Source organism: Cupressus sempervirens, chromosome 6, assembly GCF_028749045.1.
Source record: "Cupressus sempervirens isolate cs-2001-9-10 chromosome 6, ASM2874904v1, whole genome shotgun sequence".
Taxonomy (NCBI): Eukaryota; Viridiplantae; Streptophyta; class Pinopsida; order Cupressales; family Cupressaceae; genus Cupressus; species Cupressus sempervirens.
This window is the reverse complement of record NC_143123.1, coordinates 168,390,893-168,410,299: the sequence shown is the minus strand read 5'-3', so window position 1 is coordinate 168,410,299 and position 19,407 is coordinate 168,390,893.

Genomic DNA, 19,407 nt, shown 5'->3' with positions numbered 1-19,407 from the left:
TTACAGGAGCTTTTATTTCTTCCCATCTTTGTGAGTTTATTATTTGATTATATCCCTCCTCTACTTTTTAATTTCCATCTTTATTTGTTGTGCAAATAAGCTTATCCCCCCTATTGTGATAGTTGATTGGATGCTCCCTAAGAATAGCTTCTAGTGTCTCTTGGTTAGTAGGCTTGAGATCTCTATTTTTCAAGGATTTCTATTTCCATGGGGTTTCTTCATTAGAGGGATCATATTGGATATAATCTTATACCTTGGTTCCCCATATTAATATTAATAGGATTTTTGTATCATTAGAGATATCAAATTGATCAAGCAGGGAGTGCCCATTCCAAGAGTCTTCCAAAAATAAGGCTTTAGCTCTTCTCTCTATATCCCAAGTTGAATATTTTGTGACCAGGGGGTTAAATTTTAGCATAAAATTCCATGTTGTTGATCCTTTAGGGGGGTTCCTTTTCCTTAATAATGATGTGTTGTCTGATGAATTCATATATTTGTTATATAGAATTCTAGCACATTTTTTGTCTCTTTCTTAGTACATTCTTTGGATTTATTTAGCTCCTAGTGCTTCATTCTATCAATCTAGATTTTTTATTCCTAGCCTTCCTACTTCCTTAGGTCTACATTTTTTTTCACATCTTATTAAAGCTACCTTATTCTTGTCCTCTATGCCTTTCCAAATGAAATCTCCCAATTTCATTTCTATTTTCTAATTAATATTCTTTGGTAATTGTGAGCAAGTTAGTTGATAGATGGGTATTACTGATAGAACTATTTTAATTTTTGTAGATTTCCCAGCTATGGTTAACCATTTTCCTTTCCATGCTTCTGTAAGATTATCTATCCTTTCTAATGTTTGCTCCCATCCTTGGTTCTTTTTGACCCCATTATCCAAGTATATTCCTAAATATTTACATGGGAAAGTACCTTTCTTGAATCCTATTTCATTGCAGATATAATCTTCTCTTTCTAATGGTGTATTTAGGAAAAATATTTCTAATTTCTCTACATTATTTTTTTTCCTTGATTCTTTTGTATAGTTTTTTAAAATTGTCTTAATGTTGTATGTTTCTATTTTAGTACTAACTCTGGCTAATATTTTATCATCAATGAATCGCTAGTGTGTGGTGTTAATCACATTCTCCATGAAATTAATACCTTTAATTTTCTTTTCATTTTGTGCTATCTTGATTGATCTCCCAAAGGTTTCAACCATGATGATGAAAAGGAAGGGGGAGACAGGGCCACCTTGTCAGACTCCCCTATATATACTAAAGAAACCTTCAAGGGTTCCATTTATAAGGAGCAAAATTTTAGGGGTATATAAACACTGAAATTGATGTTAGTCCAATGATGAGAAAATCAAAATGGTTCTAAGGTTTTACATAGGAATCTCTAGTCCACTTTATCATATTCTTTTCAATAATCTAGTTTTAGTAGCATACCTGCTTCTTTATTCTTTGTTGTTAAATGATTTGTTTCCTGTATGATTGAGATACCATCTAGTATTCATCTCCTGAAAAAAAAACCTTTTCTATTCTTCTAATATTGACTTTGGGAGATATTTTCTTAATCAGTTTGCTAATGCTTTAGAAAAAAAGTGTTGATCTTAGATTGGTTTTGACAAGTGAGTGTCAACACACTTAAGTTACTTACCTAGTTCATATAAAAAAAGTAGTACATGTCGAGCACATTTATATTCTAGAGCGTGCCAAGTTACAATAAGTGCCGAGTCACTCATATGTCGAGTCACTCAAGTGTTGAGCATAAAGTGTATGTCAAGTAACACAAGAGCCGAGTAAGTAGTACATATTGAGTAACATATATCTCAAGTCACAACATGGAGAATAATATATGCTGAGCATCAAAGACTCCAATTGACGAGTGAAGCAGTTTTGACATATTTGTTTGTTAAGGCACAAACAACTATGCAAACTATTTTTGAGCTGACTTAAGATTGAATTTTGATATTTTGCATATAAGGACAAACCTCAAGTTGGATTCCCTATGCAATTACTTGTAGCCAATCAGAAAATGGGAAGGATTAAGTGGAAAATTGGATTAATCTCGATCGTAGATTCATACCTCAACCTAAGTCACCTAAGTCCTCTTAAGAAGGATAAACTCTAAAATCTCAAGCAGGTGAGTAGGTGAGTAAGGTATTGAAGGAGCTAAGAGAGAATTTTGCATAAGAAAATAATGCATTTGTAGTGGCTGTGGAGTTATGGAGTGAGATTACATTACAAAATAAGTTAGAGAAGAATAGAGGAAAGGAAAAGGATACATCAAAGAGACATCTGATCAAGGAGGATTTAGAAGACATCAGTTTAGAGGTGATCTATTATCAAGAAATTAAGTGCTAAGCATACGATCAAAGTTGAGACATTCTAACAGGTGATTTCAATCAAAATCTCTTAACATAATAGTCCTATCAGGCTGTATGAAATCATTTAATAGGGTACTTAATTGTAAGTTAAAGTCCTTTAACTAGACACACTTTTAATAGGGTGTTTTGAAATCCTCTAACAAGGTGACACCTAATAGTCTTTGTAAGCCTTTAATTGGGCAGACCTTTCATAGGGTAGATCATGTTTCATGGTCAAAACATTGTAACCTTCATTGGATACACTTTATTACTACAGTACTAAAGAGTTGTGGGTGTTATCCCCACTCAAGTTTTACCTTCTTATTGGAGGGTTTCTGAGTAATCATATCAAGTTTTATGTGTCTGTGAATGCTTATATGTTTACATGATTTAGATGTACACACTTTACATGTTATTTTAGTTTATTAATTGAATGTATGAGATAGATGTATGGTGAAAGTTTCATGGGTCCAATTTTAAACTACTGATTCACCCCCCTAGAAATTTACCTTTCCTATTGTAATTCTAAAAATTGGTATCAAAGCCTTGTCCTCTAAAAAAGAAGCTTTGAAGCTTTGAGGAAAGATCTTGAAATGGAAGTCTACAAGCTGGGAAAGATTATTAAGAGCCATAGAATTGAAATGCAACTCATTCGACATCAACTGGATGAAGCAAGGGAAGAACTAAAGAAATCTTTGAAGAGAAAGACATAAATTGCTATTGTAGTGAATGACACACAATACAAAGAGATGGACACTACTAAGCTATTTGCAAGTGGAGACTCCAATGAATTTGATGTAAAAATTGTAGATCTAATGGAAAAGAATAGAGCCCAAGGTAAGTAAATTAGAAATCTCAAGTTAGAACAAGAATCAAAAGCTATACTTCTATGTGAGGTGACTGAGCAGAAGAAGAAAGCTATGGAATACAAAGCCATGATTGAAGAAGAAAAAAGAATTTTAAGCAATAGACTTGAAGAAAAGTTAACAGAGCTGATCAAGATTTCCAACATGCAATTGGATACTCTAAGTCAAATGATGAATGCCGACTATGAACTTATTGTCAAGGACATTGAGATAATCACATTAAAATTGCAAAATGAGCAATTACAGAATGATCTAAAAAAGAAAAATAGATCTACTGCTTAGACCTTCAACAAACCAAATGAAGCCATCAAATTCTTTGAGCAATTATTGAGATCATCTACATCCAATATTGATACATTTGGATTGGGATATACAAGCACTGAAGAAGGAGTGTCATCCAAAAGTACTAATGAAAGAAGCAACAAAGGCAAGAACTCCAAACCTACTTGTCATAATTGTGGTAAGAAAGGACATACTGCTAATGTGTACAGGAGTAAGACTATAAATCAGAATAACAAACCTAAGCACATGGTTCACTACCATAAGTGCAAAAAGCAAGGTCATCAAGCACATGAATGTAGAACCAAGACCATGAATACAAAAATGTTTGAAGGATATTGCTACAACTATTAGAAGTATGGACATAGAGCTTTTGAGTGTGGATCTAAACCTATGTGGTCATCAAATAGACAAAAAAAGGAAAGAAATAATAGAAACTCTTATAATTAGGATTATAATACAAGATATAGCTGTCATTACTGTCAAGAATATGGACATATTCCTAAAAAATTTATTAGGACACACTTCAGAGGTAGCTACCAAAGGTGGTTGAGTCAAACTACATGTTTTAGCTACTTGAAGACTAGTCACATTAGTAGATATTGTCCAACAAGGTCAAAGGCACCAAGTTGTGAGTTTAATAAAGGTAAAAGTAAGACAAATTTTAAATATGATAGAGATGAAATGATTCTAACATGGAGGAAAAAGGATGATTGTAGCACATAAAATGGAGAAGGGATCACTTCACCCAATGGGTCAAGTGATCACACCCTATCAAATAGGCAATCAAGAGGTATGTGGGACTGATATTTAAAAATTACATCATACATCATTTCCAAGAGGTTTTAGTACTAAAAAGATTACATTAGAATGAACAAAGATGCAAGATGTTGTTAGAAATCCAAGATAAATCTTTAAGTTTTTCATGTCTCTATCGAGTATGAAAAGTTTCCTATATGTGCTGAGTGGAATGCTAGAAGATGTCGAGCTAATAGACTGACTATTTGATGTTGAGTTTGTAGTGGTTGTTGAGTGATTGAAATGATAATGGATGTTGAGTGAGCCTTAGACTAGTTTATGTCAAGCTTACAACTATGTGAGCACTCAACATTAATTGTAGGTTTTCAAAGGGTATTTGATCAATTTTGACTCATTTTTCATCATTTCAAAATTAAGTAAGAGAAAGAAAAGTAGAAGGTGATCTGGAAAACCATCTAAAGTGATTATAGAAGGTTTGAGCAATGATTCATCACCAGATCATCATATTTCATAGGTATTTGTCAACAGCAGAGCTACGAAATTTATACTTTTGTAAACCCTAGTTTTACAGAATGACATCTAGTTTGAAGAATGTAGAGGGAAAGGAAGTTTTAAATGTTCAATTAGTAAGTAATAAATTCAAGCCACCCATTCTAAAAGCTATTGCTAACATTACGTAGAACCAAGACCCTTTTGGTGCATTGTCGATGATTTTATTGAATGTGTTAATGGTGCAAGATGTAAGGAAATGCTATAACAATGAAATTGGTAGCATTGGGGATATGGAGATTAGGGAGGCATACAATAGACTCTGTGATAATGGTGTATCGAAGGAAGAACTCAAAATTGTAGAGAAAAAGGGATTGACACAAGCCATATATTTTATAAAAGTATTTAAAATCAAGTGGATTAGGATAGTACTTAGCTGAATACACAATAGTTCATTATGGCTGGATAATGGACCTATCCAAATTACTAAGAGGATAATCCATAGGGTTACTAGTTACCCAACCCTAGATTTGCCTAAGACACTAAGAAGTGATGCTAAAGATGTGATTGATAAGAATAATGGAGCTATCTAGAATAAAGAGGCATGGTAATTGATACATTATTGATCCATTGATTGAGTTTGTTGTTAGGGTGATTTCAAACAAGTTTTACCAATCTAGTAGATTAAATAGTGTGCCTTGTATAGCTATGGATGTGGCATACAAAATTGTCAAGAAAGATCATAGATATGATCTAGTAGAACTCCAACTACAATAGCTAGTTGAGAACTTTGGAGCCATCAAAAATACAAAGAGTGCACAATGCAAATTTGGTTCTATATTGATATGCATATTATTTTATGTGAAAAACACCTTTCAAAATTTTGGAATAGTATCTTGGAAAACCAATAGGTTAGTAGTAGTTCAAATTGGTTAATACATTGAATAGTTAGGATAGGATTTGAAAACTGTGATGACTAGCTACTTTGAGGATTTCAAACAGTTAGTGAAGAAAAGGTTGAGAATACTAGTGTCACTAGTACATAAACACTATGATGATGTATGTTTTCTAGTGGATGTTAACTACACTTTTGTACAACTAAAGACCCTTAGGTTATGTAATCAATGTGGATGAAGCCTCTACAACTATTACTGCATTACTTGTAGGAGAGGTAGATAAGAGTGCAAATATATTTGAAAATTACTAAATAGCTAAATCCAAAATCATAATGGAACTCAAGATTGCCTCTACCATGAAGAAAAAGGAGAAGATAGTGAAGAAATTGAAAGCTAAGTTTGGGGAGGGTGTTGAGTAGGAGGAAGAAGAGGAAGAAGAGGATGAAGAGGAAGAAGACATTCAAGCACAAGCACCTCTTACATTAACTTATGGTATGGATGAAGATCAACCAAAAGAGGAGGAGACTGAAGTAGTTGAAGGTGCCAAGGAAGAAGAAGTTGAGGAAGCACCTACACATACTGATACAAAGAAGAGGAAGGCCAAGGCACAAGTAGTGGCAAGAATTGAGAAATCTATAAAACCAAGCCAAGCCAAGCCTATTGCACCTACTACAAGAGCTAGTACACATTCAACTACAGAAAAGGGTAAAGAAAAGACCAAATAAGAAGAGCAAGGAGGTCAATTGTAGAAAAGGATGAGGAAGTATATACCACAAGTTGAGTCTAATGAAGATAAAATTGAGTCAGATGAAATCAACCAATTTAATGTGGTGAGTCATAATCATCTTTCAAACTTAGAAAAATTATGTGAAAATGTTTAGAATAGTGCAAATTTATTAGGATTTACACATATAGATTTTGATAGTCTTGGTAAAGTAGAAAAGAAACAAGTGGTGGAGGCCATATATACCATGATGGAAAAATTCAAGACTACTCCATTAGAGATTGTCAACTCTATGCCCAAAAGTTTATATGACTTAGTTGAATAGAAATGACACTATTGTCTGAACCTAGAGAGAAAAATTAGGGAGGCCTCACTGGCACAAGTGATGCTTGAACTAACTAAGGCACAAATTGCTAAGGCTATGAAGAAATATGTAGTTAGGTTCACACCTAAATAGAAATCTTTTAGCATATTACAAAACAACATTGAGGATGTAGTGAAAAAGTCCACACAGATGTGGAAACTTACTTATGGGTTAACTATAGTAAAGGAAGGAGAACCAAAAGCCATTGAAGTAAAGGATGATAAAGAGGATGATGAAAAATATAACATTGTGGAGGAAGGAACAACAATGCAAATAGATGACAAGGCAACAAATGAGCCAGAGCAACATGAAGAATAGAGAGTGCAAGACACAATTTTCAAGTGTTAGTCCTCAACATGTCACAACTGAGACTACTAAAACAATAAATGTTAAGGATGTTTTTGACCTATCAAATTAGAACATCAATACCCTTATAGAAGATTATTTGAAGAAGATATTAGATCAGCCTACACTGTAGGCCAAACTTTGTGAGAATCCTATTTTGGTCAATAAAGATGAATTGCAAAAATCAATGATTAATACTAAAAGGGAAAAGGTGAATCCACAAGAACCACCTTCTATCATTCCTCAAGTCACTACCATACAACCTTTGGTCAAATGAATTGAAGCTACATTAGATAAGGTTGATACAATTCAGAAGAGTACAGTGGAAACACAAGTCACTATAGAAGAATAGAGTGGAACAGGAAAGGTAATCTTATCTACACCTACAACACAAAATCAAGGTGCAAGTCAAGTCATTATGGAAGAACAAGGCAATCCTAAAGAGAGTGAGATGACACCTCAATTGAAGGAAAAAACACCCATCTAAGTATTGGTAACCTTACCAGCATCTAGCACTCCTTCCATTCAAACTCTTTAGAAGCCAAGCATAAATATCACCTGTTTACAGATCTCAATGCGTAGCCTGAGTTCATCAAAGGTTGAAGAAGTGATCCAATATGGAGATGTGAGCCTTGATGAATAAATTATTCTACCTAAGTATGAATATGGTACAATAACTGTAGAACAAATGGATATATTGCAAAAAGCCCTAGCAAGGGAAAAATATCAAGAAATGCTTAAAAGGGAGCACAGGTAGAAGCAAGCATTGTAGGACATCAAAGACATCTTTTTAGATGCATTCAATCTACTGACTCTAGATAAGAACAAGCCACTAATAGAATAACTAAAAAATATAGTGAATAAAGTGAGTGATGCTGACCTAGACACAAATGCCAAATTATTAGAATGGTCAAAAAAGAAGTTTCAAAGCAAAGTCAATAAGAAAATATTACGTGACATAGCACTGACACAAGTTTCCTTGGCAACTAAGGTTGAAGATGTGAAGAAGGTACTTGAGAATATCTTCTCATTGTACACTAAATTGTGTAATCCAACACTATTCACCCAAGAAACCATAAGCCACATTTTGAGCTTGGAAAGTTAGATAAGTTCATTAGGTACCAAATTACTTATGAATCCAACTCAAAGTGAGAAGTATTTTAGGATGTTTCTTCAAACCCAGAGTCAGTTAGCTACATTGTTAGCAAATGAGGACAACATAAAGGAAAAAATGACTAGCATCCAGGCCCCTCTAACCCCTCATATGGAAGTTTTGCACAAGGAACTAGGCTATGTTGAAACCCTAATGAAGAAAGACCCAAATCTTTCAACATTAGATGGTCTAGTTCACCTTTCTATTAAGCTAGATATCCAAATAAAGTCTTTGGATGTGGCATGTGAGAACTAGGATGTAGCTCTCAAGATAATCTTAGATGTCAAGAAATCCTTTTTGGACAAACACACACTAAGTGTATAGCCCATTGAAATAAGTGTAAAAAAGGGGGATACATATTTTTGGGGGAGAGATAGAGAAAAAGGGAGAGATATTACTTTTGGGAGTAATAAAGAAAAATAAAATTGGGGAGATATAAAGAGAGTAAACAAACAAGGAGAAGCATCAACATACAAGAAGTGTCAGATGAAAGAGATTAATCAAAACAATGCATGAAGTCAAAGAAGTATTAGATAAGACATGTTTACTCAAAAAGAGTACAAAATTTGGATACAAAATAGACATATAAAATTAGGGTGAGATATCAGATTATGAGGTATTTTAGTTTTTCCAAAATTTTCTAATTTTGAATTTATGTATATAAGCCGATTTAGAGATATGTTATGATAGTGATATTAAGGATATTAATGTATATTCAAGTGTTTTTAACACTCATGTCAAATGGGGAGATTGTTGATCTTAGATTGGTTTTGATAAGTTATTTATTTCATGTCGAACAAGTAGTACATGCCGAGTACAACATGTATATTATAGAGCATGCCGAGTCATAGTGAGTGCTGAGTAGAAAGTGTATGTCAAGTGACACAGGAGCCAAGTAATAAATTTATGTTGAGTAGTATAGATGTCAAATCACAACATAGAGAATAGTATATGTCAAGCATCAGAGACTTTAGATGTCGAGTGAAAAAGTTTTGACATATTTGTTTGTAAAGGCACAAATAACTATGTAAACCATTTTTCAGCCAACTTAAGATTGAATTTTGATATTTTAGATATAAAGAAGAATCTTGAGTTGGATTCCCTATGCAATTTCATGCAGTCAATCAGAGAATGGAAAGGATTAAGTGAAAAAATGGATGAATCTCAGTTGTAGATTCATACCTAACCCTACGTCACCTAATTATTCTTAAGGAGGAAAAACCCTAAAGTCTCTAGTGAGCGAGTGAGTAAGGTATTGAAGGAGCAAAGAGAGAAGTTTTCATGTGCAAATAGTGCATTCATAGTGGCTAAGGAGTTGTGAGATTACATTACAAAACTAGTTAGAGTAGAACAAAGGAAAGGACAAGGATACATCAAAGAGACATATGATCAAGGAGGATTTAGAAGACATAAGTTTAGAGGTGATCTGTTATCAATAAATTAACTACTAATTGTAGGATAAAAGTTGAGACATTCTAACAGGTAATTTCATTCAAAATCTCTTAATAGAGTAGTCCTAACAGGCTGTATGAAATCCTTTAACAGGGTGCTTACTTAATTGTCAGTTAAATTCCTTTAACCAGGCACACTTTTAATAGGTTCTTGAAATCCTCTAACAAGGTGAGACCTAACAATCTTTGTAAGCCTTTAACCGGGCACACCTTTCACAGGGTAGATCATGTTTCATGGTCAAAACATTGTAACCTTTATTGGATACACTTTATTGCTGTAGTAGTGAAGATTTTTGGGTGTCATCCCCACCCTATTTTTACCTTCTCATTGGAGGGTTTCTGGGTAATCATTATCTAGTGTTATGTGAGTGTGAATGCTTAAATGTTTACATGATTTAGATGTACATGCTTTACATGTTATTTTAGTTTACTCATTGAATGTGTGAGATGTATGTAGGGTGAAAGTTTTATGGATCCAAGTTTAAACTACTAATTCACCCCCCCACTCATAAGTTTACCTCTCCTATTGTAATTCCAATGATGCAAAGAGAAATAGGCCTAAATTCACCTTGTTCTTTAGCCTTACTCTTCTTTTGAATCAGAGTTAGGAATGTATGATTAATTTCCACAAGTAGTTTCCCTCCATTTATGGATGCTTCTATTGCTTTCCACATATCTACTCCTATAATTTCCCAACATTTTTGGAAGAAAAAGGCCTAAAATAGATCTAGTCCTAGTGATTTATCTAGATTTACATTAAAGAGAGTTGTTTTTATATCTTGTCGAGAGAAGGGTTTATTGAGAGATTTATTATCTTCCATTGTGATGATTTTTGGTTTTTCTTTCAACATTTCCTCTTGTGCTATTGGTTAGATGATCCATAATTATTTAGGATATCTTTAAAGTAATCTACAAATATTCCTACTATTTCCATTGGATTGTCTATTTATTTTCCTTGTATATCTTTTATTTTTGATATATTATTAGTAGCTTGGTGTTGTAATGCACTAGTATGAAAGTATTTTGTGTTGTGATCTCCTTCTGCTAACCATTTCTCCCTAGAATTTTGTTTCCAAAACATCTCTTCTTTGGCTAAATTTTCTTCTTGTTTTTAATAGGTATTCTTTTTCTTATAAATATGTTTTCTTATTCATTCCTTTTCTATTGACTTCTTCATTTAGTTTTTCCAACTTTTGTTCTATATTGAGCTTATCTTTAAATATGTTATTGAATTATGTTTTATTCCATTTTAGATTATTTTATTTTAACATTTTTTATTGCTGAACTTGTCCTTTCCACCAATTTTTTTATGTTGTCCATAAAGTTTTGATCAAGGAATTACATTTTTTTGCATTTAAACAAATTTTTGGTTGATTTAGATGGTTCCTTGATATCTATTTTTACAAGAAAGTGATCCGAGTTTTCTAGTGGTAAAATTTTGCTTAAATTTCTCTATTCAAGTTGCTTAAGTCTCCTTTAAAAAAGAATCTATCCAATCTTTGTGCTATGTAGTTGAAATCTTTTTATCTATTGTTCCTTGTATGTATTCCATTTTTAGTTGGTATATCTATACATGATTTTTTTTCTGCCCGTTCTCTGAAATCCTCTATTGCTCTTGGGATTACTTGTATCCCACCATATTTTCCCTCCCTTTTAATATTGCATTAAAGTCTACTCCAATTATGAATTTCTTATCCTAATGATTAGTTAAAAATGAGCTGATCTCATTCCATACTATTAATTTTTCTATTGTTTGGGTAGGCCCGTAAACATTTATCACTATGATCAAGAGATTATTTTTAGTACTTTCAACCATGCATCCCATCCAATCAGGGTTAGTAGCTATTATTTCTATTTGAATTTTCCAAAAATTCCATAATATCCCTAGTCCACCTGAAGCTCCATTCAATTCTTTAAAATCAGAATTCTAGATGCCTAACTTTTGTCCCAACTTAGTTCCTTCTTCATTATTTAATTTTTTTTCTTGAATTAATAAGATTTCTATTTTAAATAATGCAAGGTTACACTTCAGCAAGCATTTCTTGCTAGGGGCATTTTGACCCCTAGCATTCCATGTCATTATTCTCATCATTCCTTGGGAAGGTTCTTCCCCTTTTTACTTTGTAATATTTCATTGATCTTGATTTGTTCCTTTGCTTCTCCCACTGCCTCCCTAAGCACTTTTAGTGATTTTCATCCTCTTTTAAGTTTTTCTTTTCCACAGTTTGGTGTTTTCAGACCTTCTTGATTGATGCATATTTCTAGATTTTCCAAATTTGACTGGTTTCTGACTAGAAATGATTAGGCGACAAAATGGATGAATCTTAGTTGTAGATTTATACCTAAAATTAAGTCATCTAAGTATTCTTAAGGAGGAAAAACCTTGTACTCTCTAGCGAGCGAGTGAGTGAGTAAGGTATTGAAGGAGCTAAGAGAGAAGTTTGCATGCATAAACAATGTAGTCATAGTGGCTAAGGAGTTATGAAGTGAGATTACATTGAAAAATCAATTAGAGCTAAACAGAGGAAAGGAAAAGGATACATTATAGAGACATTTAATCAAGGAGGATTTAGAAGACATAAATTTAGAGGTGATCTATTATCAAGAAATTAAGTGCTAACTGCAAGATCAAAGCTGAGACATTCTAACAGGTGATTTCAATCAAAATATCTTAATAGAGTAGTCCTAACAAGTTGTATGAAATCCTTTAACAAGGTGCTTACTTAGTTGTAAGTTAAAGTCCCTTAACTAGGAACACTTTTAATAGGGTGTTGAAATCCTCTAACAAGGTGAGACCTAATAGTCTTTGTAAATCTTTAACCAAGAAAACCTTTCACAGGGTAGATCATGTTTCATGGTCAAAACATTGTAACCTTCATTAGATACACTTTATTGCTGTAGTAGTGAATATTTGTGGGTGTCATCCCCACCTCAATTTTACCTTCTCATTGGAGGGTTTTTGGGTAATCATATCTAGTGTTGTGTGTGTGTGTGTGTGTGTGTGTGTGTGTGTGAATGCTTATATGTTTACATGATTTAGATGTACATGCTTTACATGTTATTTTAGTTTACTCATTGAATGTATGAGATGGATGTGTGGTGAAAGTTTTATGGATCAAAGTTTAAACTACTAATTCACCCCACTCCCCTTAGAAGTTTACCTTTCCTATTGTAATTCCAACAAAAAGTTTTAGATGCGAAGAGCAATAGCCCTAATTTCACCTAGTTCTTCAACCTTACTCTTCTTTTGAATTACAGTTAGGAATGTATGATTAATTTTGACAAGTAGTTTCCCTCCATTTATGGATGCTTCTATTGCTTTCCACATATCTACTCCTATAATTTCCTAGCATTTTTGGAAGAAAAAGGCTTGAAATCCATCTGGTCTCGGTGATTTATCCAAATTGATATTAAAGAGAGTTGTTTTCATATTTTGTCTAGAGAAAGGCTTATTGAGAGATTTATTATCTTCTGTTGTGATGATCTTAGGTTTTTCTTTCAACATTTCCTCTTGTGCTATTTGGTTAGATGATCCATAGCTATTTAGGATATCTTTGAAGTAATCTACAAATATTCCTACTATTTCCATTGGATTGTCTATTGATTTTCCTTGTGTATCTTTTATTTTTGATATATTATTAGTATCTCAATATTGTAATGCACTAGGATGAAAGTATTTTGTGTTGTGATCTGCTTCTACCAACCATTTCTCCCTAAATTTTTTTTTCCAAAACACCTCTTCTTTGGCTAAATTTTCGTCTTGTTTTAATAGGTATTCTTTTTCTTGTAAATATGTTTTGTTATTCATTCCCTTTCTACTGACTTCTTTATTTAGTTTTTCCAACTTTTTTTCTATATGAAGCTTATCTTTAAATATGTTATTGAATTGCGTTTTATTCCATTTTAGATTATTTTCTTTTACCATTTTAAATTTGGATACAAAGAAGAGCATTTTTTATCCCTAAATTTATCCTTCTTTCAACCGATTTTTTTTTATGTTGTCCATAAAGTTTTGATCAAGGAGCCACATTTTTTCACACTTAAAAGAATTTATGGTCAATTTAGATGGTTCCTTGATATCTATTTTTACAAGAAAGTGATTTGAGTTTGCCAGTGGTAAAATTTCTACTTAAATTTCTCTATTCAAGTTGCTTAAGTCTCCTTTAAAAAATAATCTATCCAACCTTTTTGCTATGTAGTTGAAATCTTTTTTTCTATTGTTCCTTTTATATATTCCATTTTCAGTTGGCATATCTATACATGAATTGTTTTATGCCCGTTCTCTGAAATCCTTTGTTACTCTTGGGATTACTTGTATCCCCCCATATTTTCCCTCCCTTTTTAATATTGCATTAAAGTCTCCTCCAATTATGAAGTTCTTATCCTAATGATTAGTTAAAAATGAGCTGATCTCATTCCATACTATTAACTTCTCTTTTGTTTGGGTAGGCTTGTAAACATTTATTACTATGATCTAGAGATTATTTTTAGTACTCGAAACCTTGCATCCCATCCAATTAGGTTTAGTAGCTATTATTTCTAGATCAATTTTCCAAAAATTCCATAATATCCCTAGTCTACCTAAAGCTTCATTCAATTCTTTAAATTTAGAATTCTAGATGCCTAACTTTTGTCCCAACTTAGTTACTTCTTCATTATTTATTTTGTTTCTTGAATTAATAAGATTTCTATTTCAAATAATGTGAGGTTAAACTTCAACAAGTGTTTCTTATTAGGGGCATTTAGACCCCTAGCATTCCATGGCATTATTGTCATTGTTCCTTGGGAAGGTTCTTCCCCTTCCCGCTTTGTAATATTTCATTGATCTTGATTTGTTCCTTTGCTTGTCCCACTACCTCCCTAAGCACTTTTAGTTATTTTCGTCCTCTTTTAAGTTTTTTTTTTCCACAGTTAGGTGTTTTCAGACCTTCTTGATTGATGGATATTCCTAGATTTTCCAAATTTGATTGGTTTCTGACCTTTGCAGATATTTATGACTCTTCTTCTTCTTTTTCACCTTCTAATAAAATCTCTTTAATCATTTGGTTTTTTAAAGGATCTTCTTCTTTTGCTTCACTATATAAGTTGTTAGTAATTATTGTTTCAATGTTTTCTACACTGTTAGTATCTCTAAGAGGATTAACCAATTCAATCTTCTTATTAACTACAAGATGCTTCTTCATATGTGGAGGGATATAACGATGGCTTGGGTGTCGTAACTACTATCTTAGTTGCTCTATCTATAGTGTTTTTTGGTAGGGGAAAATTAGGTTTCTATTTTTTCATTAGGGCATTTGACTGGTGCAAATAATTTTGAAGATTCCTATTAGTATATTATTTTCTTCTAAAACCTGTGTGGGTTGAGAGACGACAGACCAAGGCTTGGAATATTAATGATTGAGGTAGAATTTTTTGTTTACCTACCTCCGTCATTGATGTATTTGGTTTTTTTGAAGAAGGCTTCTTGTTTCTTTAATTGCTAATTAGATACATCTTTGATGGTGCTTTGTTCTGAGATTGACTAATCTATTTGGATAATCAAATGGGAAGAATACTTTTTTTTTTTCGGGGGGGGGGGGGGGGGGGGGGGGGGGGTTGAATCAAAAGTATCACAATTTAATGTTAAAAACTTTTAACTAAAAGTAAATTGCATGCATATAAATAGATCCATAAAGCATAAAATAAGCACATGCATCAACACACATAACACTAGAATTTGGTAACCCAAAAACCCTCCAAAATGAGAAGGTAAATCAGGGTGGGGAAGATACCCACAAAATCACTGTAGCAATAATGTTTGACCGTTTCTGATGGTCTGCCCTATTAAAGGATTTACACTGTGTCAATAATGACCTAGTTAAAGGATTTACAAACACTTTACTTGAAGTGTCACACTGTTAAAGGATTTTATAACCTCTTCAAAGGATCTAAATACTAGCTGTTAAGCTAACCTATCAACATAGGATTTTTGTTTTCTAATACAATTGCTAGAGAGTATTAGATTCATAAACCTAATTGTTTACAATCTCAAATTTTTGAATTTAGGCACTTGATCTGCTCATTCTGATTTGATCCTTGCTTGATCTGATATATGTTCAATGCCCTTGCTCTATTCTAATAAAATAAATGTTGCAATGCCAATCCAATTCACTAAGTCTTTGACACCATTGTTGCTTGCCCTATTATGCAATTCACTTTCTTCAACTGTTCATCTGCTTAGCAACTTCCTTAACAACTTGAAATCATGGGTTCTATGCCTTCTTATAAACACTTTGAAGACTTAGGGTTTGAAATGAATTCATGAACTATCCTTAGATTTAACCTATTGGTTGCATGAAATCTCCACTTTTCTTATTGGCTACATGCTGATAACGTAGGCAAAGAAAAATATTTGATCTTATCTTCTAATCCCTTTGTGACTCATCCAAAAATAGTTTGTATCTGAGTTTTTGAAAGCACAAACTCATATGTTGATTCTGTGTTACTTGATACATATTGGATTAGTGGTTCTCGGCGCATGCATGTTTCTAGATTACTCAAAACCTATTAAATTCTAGCTTCCTTGACATATGTATGATTTTGGCTCACTTTTCACATGTATTCTAACTTTCTCGGCATCAACTGTGACTCAACACCTATATTGTGCTCGATACCTGAAGTCACTCGGCACCTGTAGAAACTCCGGCTTGACACATACTATAGCTCAGCATATATAGTGTACTTGGCTTCTATAGGAAAATTGGTTAAGTGTGTTGACACTCAAATGTAAAAACCAATTTCAAACCAACAATCTCTCCCTTTGACATGACTATCAAAAACACTTAACTAAGAATTATTTTTCTGAGCTTATGAGTACATTATTCATTCTTCTCGGCATATGTAGAAAACTTCAAAAACTTGTTCAAAATTTTGTAAGGAAAAATATACCTCAAAATTCTTATAAATTCCCCTAAGTTGATGTGCCATGTCCATTCCTGTAAGAAAATTTCTTGTGCTGATGTATCTGATACTCTTTTCCTTTGCCCTGTTTCTATGCTTTGTATATGAGTTATCTTCCATTCTTATTTAAAAACTCCTCAAAATATCAAAACATTATATCTCCCCCACATTATGTCTTATCTCTTATCTCCCCCTTTTGGCTGTCATATTCATAGGAGGCATATGTACAATCTTTCCCCCTTTATTCTCCAAAAGAATGGAAGAAAAATCAAAGAATGTAAATACATACTTAGTATTCTCCCCCTTTCTCTATATTTCATATCTCCCTTATTATATCTCCCTTCTTATTATATTTCCCCCTTTTTGACACTAATGTTAAAGGGTGCTATGGAGTAATACCATATTTTTCCAAAAGTGTACTGTTTACCTCCATAATCATCTTGAGGGCTGCATCCTAATTCTCCAAAGCAATTTCCAATGACTTATACTGAATGGTAGTCTTTGGAGCAAGATGTACAGGTCCATCTAAAGTAGAAAGATTAGGATCTTTCTTAAGAACATTTTTAGCATAAACTTGTTCTTTATGGAGTACTTCCAAATGTGGGGTTATGGAAGATTGTATCCACATCAATCTGGCCTTTATATTGGCCTCTTCACTTGTTAGTGCAGCTAATTCTTTTTGTGTGTGAAGTGATTGGGAAAAATGCTTCTCACTTTGAGCTAGACCTTTTGGTAGTTGCATGCCAGAAATCCTTAGATTTCTCTCCAAGCTTAATATTCTTTGGCCTATCTCTTGTGTGAAAAATGTGAAATCACATAACTTGTTGTATAATGAGAATATATTCTCAAGTACAGTTTTTACCTTCTCAATTTTCTTTGCCAACTCAAATTTTTGAAGTGCTATGTCACTAGATATTTTCTCATCGACTTTTGCTTGAAACTTTTTCTCAGACCATTCCATAAGCTTTACATTTGTTTTTTGGTCTTCAATTGTCACCTGTTCAACAATGTCTTCTAGTTGTTCCATTATAGGCTTGGTCTCATCAGGTGATTGCAAGTTGAAGGCATCCAAAAAGATGTCCTTGATCTCATGTAGTGCTTTCTTTTTCTTATACTCCTTTTTAAGTAGTTCTTGCCTTTTTCTCCTATTCAAGGCTTCCTGCATCTCCGTTATTTTCTCAATGTTGATTGTCTTTGAGTCATAAGTAGGTATGAAAATTTCCTCATCTAACTCAGGGTCTCCATAGTGAAGTACCTTGGTCACTTTGGTTCAGCTTGAGCCTGGTGTAGAGATTTGCAAAGGTATTACATTACTGCTTGGCTTCTGAAGGACTTTAGTAGGAGTTTCTATTGTTGTTAGCTCTACCAATGTTTGTATTGTGGCTTGCTCCTCTTCTTTTGATGTGTCCTCCTTGTCCCCATCTGATCTCCGTTGATTACTTATAATAATTTTTTGGTGTACCTATTGTCTATACTATAGGATTAGATGTAGCAATCTATCCTATTTGCACTATAGTTTTATCTTTTCCTACTTCTGCACTTGGCTTTTGCACTATGGTGTCACCTACTCCAGATGTATCAACTATTGGAGATGGTGGTTGAAGCATTAAAAGTTGAACTCTAGTAGCTGTAGAGACAGAAAGTGGTTCTTCTAGATTCACCTTGTCTCTTGATGAGTCAGCTACTGCCTTTTGTAACTCATCCATACTGACCAATACTAGATTATTACATAATCTTGCTTGTTGAGTTTATTGGTCAAGGATCTTTGTGAGATCCTCTATAGTTAATGGATTGATGTTTTGACAAGATTTTTAGTGACATCCTTTATAGTTATAGTGTCTGCAGGTGTGATGATGACATGTGGAGGGCTAGGAGGTGGCAATTGTGTGTCTTGCACACTCTATTCTTCTTGCTGCTACTGCTTAGTTGTTTCCATTTGATCTCCTTTTTGTGTCTCCCCCTCCTCTCTTTTTTCCTTCTCCTCTTCATCTTTCTTCTCTTCTTCTCATTTCTTCTCTTCTTTCTTCTCTTCTTCTTGCTTCTCTATTTCCTTTTCCTCCTTTTGTTTCTCTACCTTCTCCTTTGCACTAGTCTTTGCCTTATTTTCTTTTGCATCCTCCTCTCCTTTTCCATCTTTTTCATTAGTCAATTTTATATTGACTTCCACAATTTTGTGGACTTATTTATGACATCTTCAATTTTATTTTTTAGGATGCTAAAGGCTCTATACTTTGGTGCAAACTTTCCACCATGTTTCTTTTTTGCCTTTGAAATTTGACCTCTTGTCAAGTCAAGAATCACTTGTGCCAGTGTTGATTCTCTTATTTCCTTCTCCATTTTCAAACAATAATGCCATTTATTTTCAATAATCTCATACAATTCTTTAGGCATATTATTGTCTAATTTAAGAGGTGTATTCTTGAATTATGCCATCATGGCATACACAGATTCCTCTATCTTATTTTGATCTTCTCTACTTAGCTTATTAAATTCAACACTTTTCAAATCAGTAAAATCTGCATTCTTAACATTTTTACAAATTTTATCAATGGTTGATTTGGGAGGATGGCTTACCACTCTGAATTGGTTGATATCCTCTGATTCTATCTTCTCCTCATCATCAAAATCTAGTTGTGCTACATATTTCCTCCTTGGTTTCTTCTACACTTGACCAGTCTGATCACTGGCCTTCTTCTTTTCTTTGGTTTTCTCCTTGGCCTTTTGAGTTATAGCCCTTATGGTAGCTCTTGTCACTAGTGTTAGCTTGGCTTGTGTTT